The sequence below is a fragment of the Pan troglodytes genome, chromosome 1 (assembly GCF_028858775.2).
Source record: "Pan troglodytes isolate AG18354 chromosome 1, NHGRI_mPanTro3-v2.0_pri, whole genome shotgun sequence".
Lineage (NCBI taxonomy): Eukaryota > Metazoa > Chordata > Mammalia > Primates > Hominidae > Pan > Pan troglodytes.
The window spans coordinates 218,735,822-218,746,215 of record NC_072398.2 but is presented as its reverse complement, the minus strand read 5'-3'; the positions used below and the strand labels follow the sequence as shown (position 1 = coordinate 218,746,215).

At 47.2% G+C, this 10,394-nt stretch overlaps 1 pseudogene; it reads left to right on the top strand.

The window, feature by feature from the left end:
* Nucleotides 1-4,250: 4,250 nt before the first annotated feature.
* Nucleotides 4,251-7,090, top strand: LOC129143168 (PRAME family member 17-like; annotated as a pseudogene).
* The last annotated feature ends 3,304 nt before the right edge of the window (nt 7,091-10,394 follow it).

Here is a 10,394-nt window from a genome sequence, read left to right as displayed (position 1 = left end):
CAGAAGAGACCCAGAGCTGTGGTGCCTGGAGTTACCGCTTGGTTCTCCATGAGATCCGAGCACACTGCAAAGTGAGTCCAGATCTGGTAAGTCAGGGACCTCCACAAAGGGCACTCCTATGACCCACAGTCAGACAGTCAGGATGACGACATGGAGGTCAAGATGACACAGAGAATTCTCCTGCCTGTTTTTCAGATGAACAGATGTAGGCTTTGATTTTTCCTCTAATACACTTTTATCTACACTCCAAATATATATCTACATATATATTTTTGTTTGTTTGTTTGTTATGAGACAGAGCCTCACTCCGTTGCCTGGGCTGGAATGCAGTGGCACGATCTCGGCTCATTGCAACTTCCACCTCCTGAGTTCAAGCAATTCTCCTGCCTCAGCCTCCCGAGTAGCTGGGACTACAGACGCCCACCACCATGCCTGGCTAATTTTTTTTTGTATTTTTAGAGAGACAGGGTTTCACCATGTTGGCCAGGCTGGTCTTGAACTCCTGACCTCATGGTTCACCTGCCTCAGCCTCCCAAAGTGCTGAGATTACAGGCATGAACCACCACGCCCAGCCACTCTCCAAATATTTTATTTCTGTTTTAGTTTATGCCATCTCAAAGTTCTCTTTTATTTTATTTTTTTGAGACAAACTTGCTCTGTCACCCAGGCTGGAGTGCAGTGGTGCGATCCTGATTCACTGCAACCTCCGCCTCCCGGATCAAGTGATTCTCCTGCCTCAGCCTCCCTACTATCTGGAATTACAGGCACCCACCACTATGCCTGACTAAATTTTGTATTTTTTTTTTCCCATATTGCTTCAGGGCTTGATAAGTTTCTTTTTTCTTTTTTTTTTTTTTTTTTGAGACGGAGCATCACTCTTGCCCTGGCTGCAGGGCAATGGCACTTTCATGCGTGTCCGTGTTGAGACCACCAAACAGGCTTTGTGTGAGCAACATGGCTGTTTATTTCACCTGGGTGCAGGCGGGCTGAGTCCGAAAAGAGAGTCAGCGAAGGGAGATGGGGTGGGGCCATTTTATAGGATTTGGGAAGGTAATGGAAAATTACAGTCAAAGGGGGTTGTTCTCTGGTGGGCAGGGGTGGATCTCACAAAGTACATTCTCAAGGGTGGGGAGAATTACAAAGAACCTTCTTAAGGGTGGGGGAGACTACGAAGTACCTTCTTAAGGGTGGGGGAGATTACAAAGTACATTGATCAGTTAGGGTGGGGCAGGAACAAAACACAATGGTGGAATGTCATCAGTTAAGGCTGTTTTTACTTCTTTTGTGCATCTTCAGTTACTTCAGGCCATCTGGATGTATACGTGCAAGTCACAGGGGATGCGATGGCTTGGCTTGGGCTCAGAGACCTGACAGGCACAATCTCGGCTCACTGCAACCTCCACCTCCCAGGTTCAAGTGATTCTCCTACCTCAGCCTCCCGAGTACTGGGATTATAGGCAACCACCATCACACCTGGCTAATTTTTGTATTTTTAGTAGAGATGGGGTTTCACCATGTTGGCCAGGCTTGTCTCGAACTCCTGACTTCGTGATCCGCCTGCCTCGGCCTCCCAAAGTGCTGGGATTACAGGTGTGAGCCACCGTGCCCAGCCCTAATTTTGTATTTTTAGTAGAGGTAAGTTTTCACCATGTTGGCCAGGCTGGTCTTGAACTCCTGACCTCTCAAGTGATTAACCTGCCTTGGCCTCCCAAAGTGCTGGGATAATAGGCATGAGCTACTGGGCCCTGCCACATTTCAAAATTCTTTTTTTTTTTTTTCTCCAAGAAGGAGTCTCACTCTGTTGCCCACGTTGGAGTGCAGTGTCGCGATCTCAGCTCACTGCAACCTCCGCCTCCTGGCTTCAAGCAATTCTCCCGCCTCAGCCTCCCAAGTAGCTGGGATTACAAGGCACCTGCCACCATGCGCAGCTAATTTTTGTATTTTTAGTAGAGATGAGATTTTGCCATGTTGGCCACACTGCTCTCAAACTCCTCACCTCACTGCAACCTCTGCCCCCCACGCTCAACGGATCCTCCCTCCTCAGCCTTCCAAGTAGCTGAGACTCCCATGATGGCTCACACCTGTAATTCCAGCAACCTTGAAAGGCCAAGGCAGCCAGATCACATGAGGCCAACTCCATCTCTACTTAAAATGCAAACATTAGCCGGGCATGGTGGTGCACACCTGGGTGACCCAGCAAGACTCTGCCTTAAAAAGGAAAAAAAATTTTATTTGTGCTTTGTTTTATGTCATTCCAAAATTCTTAACCAAAGAATTAAAAAAGAATCCAACTGGGCCAGGGACAGTGGCTCATGCCTGTAATCCCAGCACTTTGGGAGACCAAGGTGGGTGCATCACCTGAGGTCAGGAATTTGAGACCAGGCTGACCAACACAGTGAAACGCCTTCTCTACTAAAAATACAAAAATTAACTGGGCATGGTGGCACACGCCTGTAATCCAAGCTACTGAGGAGGCTGAGGCAGGTGAATTGCTTCAGCCCGGGAGGTGGAGGTTGCAGTGAGCCGAGATCACGCCATTGCACTCCAGCCTGGGCAATAGACTCCGTCTCAATTAAAAAAAAAAAAAGAATCCAATTAATTAATGTCTCATTCCTTGACATTTAAAATTTGTAGATTGTGTGCCCTTAATTTGCAGTTTATAGAGTATGTTATTATGATTTTAATTTCTTGAGACAAAGTCTCATTCTGTCACCCAGCTGTACTGCAGTGGTGTGATAATTGCCTCAGTGCAACCTCTGTCTCCTGTATTCAAGGGATCTTCTCACCTCAGCCTTCCCAGTAGCTGGGACTACAGACCCACACCATGAGGTCTGGCTAATTGTATTTTTAGTAGAGATGGGGTTGTACCATATTGCCCAGGCTGGTCTGGAACCCCTGGACTCCATGTGATCTGCCAGCCCTTAGCCTCCCAAAGTGCTGGGATTACAGGCAAGAGTCACCCCACCCAAGAATGCTATTGTGATTTTGAAAGATAGGCTTTGTTTTTTACTAAAATTATAAAGATATTCCTTCCACCATGCTCTATTAAATTTTTTTATAATGATGGGGTCTGGCTTTGTTAGCCAGGCTGGTCTGGAACACCTGGACTCAAGCCAACCCCCCACCTTGTCTCCTAAAGTCTTGGGATTACAGGCATGAGCCACCATGTCTGGCCCCATACACTATTTTCAAGAGTAGAGTCTTTGTTTTGAATGCAGGATCCATTTCTTCCCCTAGACTCAATCCCAATGTGTGTTGTTATTATTATTATTATTATTATTATTATTACTTGAGACAGGGTCTTTCTCTGTTGGCCAGGCTGGAGTGTGGTGGCACAATCTCAGATAACTGAAACCTCTGCTTCCCAGGCTCAAGCCATCCTCCCACCTCTGTCTGCAGAGTAGCTGAGACTATAGGCATGTGCCACAATGCTCAGATAATTATTTAATATTCTAGTAGAGTCTAGTAGACATGGGCTATCACTATGTTGCCCTAGCTGGTCTGGAACTCCTGGGCTCAAGTGATTGTTCTGCCTTGGCTTCCCAAAGTGTTGGGATTACAGCTGTAAGCCGCCATGCTTGGCTTCCCTTTACATTTTTTTTTTTTTTTTTTTTTTTGAGACAGAGTCTCACTCTGCCACCCAGGCTGGAGTGCAGTGGCTAGATTTTGGCTCACTGCAAACTCTGGCCCTCGGGTTGAGAGATTCTCCTGCCTCAGCTTCCCAAGTAGCTGGGATTACAGGCAGGGACCACCACACCCGGCTAATATTTTGTATCAGTAGAGATGGTATTTCACCATGTTGGCGGGGCTGGTCTCGAACTCCCGACCTCATGATCCGCCCACTTTGGGCTCCCAAAGTGCTGGGATTACAGGCATGAGCCACCGTGCCTGGCCAAGAAGACATTTTGTTTTCTCAAAAAAGTGGAGATCTGAGCTTCAAAGATCCTTGCTAACACTTCCCAGTGCTATCAGTGTAGTGGTGCAGTGGCTAATAATTCATGGACCCTATAGGAGGGATCTTGCCTGCTCTTTGGAGGTTGGGACACACTCTTCTTGGTACCAGAAGGGCAGAACTATGCCTCTGTGGCCACTTATTGCAGAATGGAATTGGAGTAAACTGAGGGCTCTTTCACACATGCTAGAGAAATGACTTTGGCCCTAGGAGAAGCGGGGGTTGCAGGGGATTGGCCTGAGAAACTTGCCTTTTCACTGGATTGTCCTCTAGAGTTTTTCCTTGCAGATTTGTCAGAATGAGCCTCCAGTCCCCATCCAGACTCCTGGAGCTGGCAGGGCAGAGCCTGCTGAGGAACCAGTTCTTGACCATCTTCATCCTGGACGAGCTGCCCAGGGAGGTCTTCCCTCTGATGTTCATGGAGGCCGTCAGCAGGAGACGCTGTGAGGCCCTGAAGCTGATGGTGCAGGCCTGGTCCTTCCTCCACCTCCCTCTGGGATCCCTGATGAAGACACCTCATCTGGAGACCTTGCAAGCTGTGCTGAAGGGACTTGATACACTGCTGGCCCAGAAGGTTTGCCTCAGGTGAAGTGATTCAGGTGGCCTGGTGGGAAGGGTCCAGGCATCCAGGGAAGGGACAACTGGCTCAGGAGGAGTGGTGGGGTTGGGGAGCTAGGGTGGCTCAGAGGCTTCTGATGGTGCCCATGAGAGGCCTTGACCATTGCCCAGATCCTCTGGGAAAGGACTGCTCACCATACAGGGTCCACTGAGGAAACAGGAACCTGCTTTCTCCCAGTGGAATGTAAAGGTTCTAGAAGTGAGAACCAGGCAGAACCCAAGGGGAGTGGGATGGAGAAGAGACAGAAGGAGGAGCACTGAGGACAGGAGCAGCTGACTGATGTCCTGGATGTGGAGTGAAAGTTCAGGTCAGGGGTGGATCCTTGCCTACATTCCGAGCTTTTCCCCTATGTTACTCACAGGAGGTGGAAACTTCAAGTGCTGGATTTGCGGGATGTTGATGGGAATTTCTGGACCATATGGTCTGGAGCCAGGGCCCTCTCCTGCTCCCCAGAGGCCATGAGTAAAAGGCAGACAGTGGAGGACTGTCCAAGGATGGGAGAGCGCCAGCCCTTGAAGGTGTTCATAGACCTCTGCCTAAAGAAAAGTACACTGGATGAATGCCTGAGGTACCTCTGTGGCTGGATCCACTACAGAAGAGGCCTAGTGCACCTGTGCTGTAATAAGGTGCAGAATTAGTCAATGCCCACTTCAAGTTTCAGAAATTTATTGAAAAGGGTATACCCAGACAGTATCCAGGAGTTGGAAGTTAGGAGAAAGTGCTCTCTGAATAAAACAGGAAAGTTTGCCCCTTACCTGAGCCAGATGAGCAATCTTCGCAAACTCTTTTTAGCCTTCGGTTATGACGATGAATTATATGTAAGCGGCCAACAGCAGTTAGTTCCTGACTTGGACTGTCCATTCCTCTGCCTGTCCTACCCTCAGATGCTTTATATAAGAAAGGTCAATAATATCAAAGACCTGGAGCACCTGCTCAGGTAAGAAAGGATGGTGAGCTTTCTCTGCAGACCACACCACAGACTTTTGTTCTTTTTCACAGTAAACGCTAGTGGGCATCTACTGTGTGCCAGCCACTGGTGATGTCACAGGGAATGGGACGCTAGAATGTCAACTCATTATGCTGTTCAGTGCTCTATATCCTGAAGTGGGTATCACAAGCCCGCTCAAATAAGGGCAGAGGGATGGCCCGGGGCAGATGCTACAGAGAGAGACATGCAGGGAGCTAGTTAGTTAGGGGTTCAGATCTAGGGAGGGTGCATTTGTGAATTCCTTTTTAGGAAGTGCGTTTGAAGTTAATATGATGAAACTTACTCTTCATATAGAGGAGAGTATGAAAGAAGGGAAAGTGCATCAAACCTGCGTGTTTCACAGCAGAAGCTCCATCCTCACAGCTTAGTAAACACCAATGATCCTGTCTCTAATTCTCTGTCTGTAAAAGGTTCTTTTGAAGCCCAGGAAAAGTAGTTGACATGAGAAAAGCATGCCTCTTGGGCAGAGGTGAGGGAGTAGGCCGGAGAGTGGTATAAAGTGATAGGTGGTTTGCAGATGCGGGCACGTCAGGGAACCTTTGCAGGCAGGTGGCCCTAGCTGATGTCCCTAGACCTTGCTCAGTTGAGTTCTTTGTGCACATCTCCCACTGGGCTCCTCTGGCCCAGAGATGAGGCTGTCTGCTGAAAGATGCAGTAAAGAGGCCTTAAAGATTTTGTGGCCTTGAACCAATCACACAAGCAAGGCTGAAAGGACTGAGCCTAAAATGGAGCTGCCCCTGAATGATCTGAGTCTTCATCAGGCAGCACCTTGCACACAGACCATCATCTGATGATGGGAACAAACTTGTGTTTGGGTGAAACAGGCTTCCCCGTTGCAGTTACTATAACACCTGTGTGGTAGTAAGGTGCAGAATTACTCAATGCCCACTTCAAGTTTACCATTGAGATGATTTCCCACCCCCCTCCTCTAACTGGCACCATTGCCCATAACTAATTTCTTGCTCTCCCCAGGTGCCTCAAGAACCTCTTGGGGGCCTTTATATTCTGTCATGTTTACCTAGCTGATCGGGACATGGAGTGTCTGTCTTAGTAACCAAGCCTCAGTCAGCTAAAGGAGCTGCATCTGATTCATATCCTAATGGGGACCACCAATCTTGAGCCCCTTGGAGCTCTGCTAGAGAAAGTTGCTGCTACTCTCGAGACCCTCACGTTAAAGGACTGTCAGATCCAGGACTCCCAACTCGGGCTCCTCCTGCCTGCCCTGACGCACTGCTCCCAGCTCACCACCTTCTACTTTCATGGAAATGAGACCTCCATGAATGCTCTGAAAGACCTGCTGCATCACACAGGCGGGCTGAGCAAGTTAGGCCTGGAGTTGTATCCTTCCCGTCTGGAGAGTCTTGACAACAGGGGTCATGCCAATTGGGAGATCCTTGCCCCAATTCGGGCTGAGCTGATGTGTACACTCAGGGAAGTCAGGCAGCCCAAGAGGATCTTTTCTGGTCCCGTTCCCTGCCCTTCCTGTGGCTCATGGCCATCTGAGAAAGTGGACCTCCATCTTTGCTCTTAGGGAAGGCCTGGCTAGTGGGATGGATACGCTTTCTTCTGGACCCTTGGGCACTAAAATCTAGGACACCGGTGCTTTTTTTTTTTGATGGAGTCTCGCTCTGTCCCTCAGGCTGAAGTGCAGTGGCACAATCTCAGCTCACTGCAACTTCCACCTCCCAGGTTCAAGTGATTCTCCTGCCTCAGCCTCCCTAGTAGCTGGTGTTACTGGCATGCACCACCACACCCAGCTAATTTTGTATTTTTTTTTTCTTTTGTTTTTGAGACAGAGTCTTGCTCTGTTGCCCAGGCTGGAGTGAAGTGGCGTGATTTCGGCTCACTGCAACGTCCGCCTCCAGGGTTCACGCCATTCTCCTGCGTCAGCCTCCAGAGTAGCTGGGACTACAGGTGCCCACCACCACACCCAGCTACTTTTTGGTATTTTTAGTAGAGTCAGGGTTTCACCAAGTTAGCCAGGATGGTCTCGATCTCCTGACCTCGTGATCCACCCGCCTCGGCCTCCCAAAGTGTAATTTTTGTATTTTTAGCAGAGACAGGGTTTCACGATGTTGGAGGAGGCTGGCCTCAAACTGCTGACCTCAAGTGATCTGATTACCTTGGCCTTCCACAGTGCTGGGTTTACAGGCATGAGCAGCCGGGCCCGGTCAGGTGCATCTTAAAGGAAGCACACAGCCATGTGTTTCAGGCACGTGCTGACTGTGAGTGGAAAAACAAAGGTGACTCAGCTGGGGGCAGGACTGGGTGAAAATGCTGACTTGGCATTGATGAGCCCTTCAGGGACCTGTTTCCTAGACTCAGAAATGGAACCTGAAGTTCTAGAATGATGCAGGAGTTACCCTCGCAAGGATGGTTACTTAAAAATGTCAAAAATAAATGGAACCTGAATGGAAACTTTCTGGTGTCTTCCACGATTGATCAACCAGTTTTAGCCATTTATATATCAGAAATCTCTAGTTACTGATGAGAGGTACTACGTCATCTGTGATTGAGGTTCAGCTGCAGCAAATCAAGGCATCAAAACTGAAATGTGATCATTTTGATTAATTCTCACTCATTTTTTGCTTTCTTTCAGTCGTCTGTTTCTTCCTTAATTTCTCCCATGCCTGTTCACTGGGTTCATTCACAAAGGATGCACACTTGGGGCCTGGAACATTCTGTGTGGGCAGTGATGATGAGCCACTGAAACCTACCCTCTTCTCAGGGGCCCTCACTGCTCCCCAGATACTGAGACCCTGCTCACTCCTAATGGACAGATCCAGAGGAATCCGTCCCTGATCTTTGGCCATGCCAGGAAATGGCTTCATTGGACCAGGAGTGAATTCACATGAAATTCACTGAAAGCTTCACATGAAGCTCAGAAAATTCCTGTGTTAGAAGCAGTCCAAATGACATTTGGACCATTTTTAGGAAAGTATGGCTTTTTATTAAGTGACAACATGGGGATGAGATTTGCTTTCTCCGTTAAGGTGATACGTAAAGCTTTCTTTGGAGGGAGAGAAAACCCTAGAGTTTCCTGACCTTCCTTAACCTGAACTGCTTGGTTCCCTAGAAGCAGAAATTGATCATATTAGAACCCAAACTCATACCAACCTTGATCTTCATGAAGTACTCAAGTGTTTCTGCTCTTCTTCCTCATGTGATGTAGAAAGCATTAAAAGTGATGAGTGTAGGCCGGGCACGGTGGTTCACGCCTGTAATCTCAGCACTTTCAGAGGCTGAGGTGGGTACATCACCTGTGGTCAGGAGTTCCAGACCAGCCTGGGCAACATGGTGAAACTCTGTCTCTACTAAAAATACAAAAACTAGCTGTGTGTGGTGGCCTGTGCCTGTAATTCCAGCTGACTGGGAGACTGAGACAGGAGAATCACTTGAACCGGGAGGCAGAGGTTGCAGTGAGCTGAGATCGCACCATTGCACTCCAGCCTGGAAAACAAGAGTGAAACTCCATCTCAAAAAAAAAATTAATAAATAAATACATTATAAATAAATTAATTAATGCTTTAAAGAAAAAAGAAATAAACTTTGCCTACAAGTTTCATATGCAATTGAATACCTCTTAAATTTTGATGTGAACCGACTGGGCATGGTGGCTGAGGCCTGTAATCCCAGCACTTTGGGAGGCCGAGGCAGGCAGACCACGAAGTCAGGAGATTGAGACCATCCTAGTTAACATGGTGAAACCCCGTCTTTACTAAAAATACAAAAAATTAGCCAGGTGTAGTGGCATGCACCTGTAGTCCCGGCTATTTAGGAGGCTAAGGCAGGAAAATTGCTTGAACCGGGGAGGCAGAGGTTGAAATGAGCTGAGATTGTGCCACTGCATTCCAGCCTGGTGACACAGAGAGACTCCATCTCAAAAAATAAATGAATAAAATAAATAAATAAATAAATAAAAATACTGTGACAGGAACCAACATTGCTCAACTTGTACACTAATGTCTTACAAAATCCTTTCCTTGTCACCTTCAAATCTCCATTTCAAATGCTACACTCTGCATAACTCTACCACATTGTTGCCATTTCCTGATGATGGAGAAGACCATTCATGTGTGTGTGGCATCAGAACTATTGACTCCTCCTATTGATGTTTAAGATATTCCATTACACAAACCTGGGTTCATACTTTTTTGTTGATAGATCTTATGCCAAAAATGTAGGCGAAAAATGTCAAGCAGGAAATGCTATCACTTCTGAAGATGAATTCATAGAGATGGAAATTCTTTCAGAATTTATTTTTCCAGCTTTTTCCTTTGTTTGTTTGTTCATTTGTGTTTGTTTCCTTGTTTGTTTGTTTGTTTTGAGACGAAGTCTCGCTCTGTCACCAAGTTGGAGTGCAGTGGTGAAATCTTGGCTGACTGCAACCTCCTCCTCCTGAGTTCAAGCGACTCTCCTGCCTCAGCCTCTCGAGTAGCTAGGACTATGGGTGGGCGCCACCATGCTCAGCTAATTTTGTATTTTTAGCAGAGACAGGGTTTCACCATGTTGGCTAAGATGGTCTCGATTTTTTGGCATCGTGATCTACCTGCCTTGGCCTGAAGTGCTGGGATAACAGGTGTGAGCCACCACCGTGCCCGGCCTTTTTTTTTTTTTTTCTTTTGAGATGGAGTCTCACTCTATTGCCCGGGCTGGGAATGGGACTCCTCCTATCAATTATTTTTTTAAATTTTCTTTTGTTTTATTGACCTGACAAGGCTCAAATAGAGTTGAGTTTTTGTTTTTGTTTTTTCCATTAGAAGGGACAATACAGAGGTTACAATAATTGGCTTTAGATGATAAGATAAAAGAATAAAACATATTCCTTGCAAGAC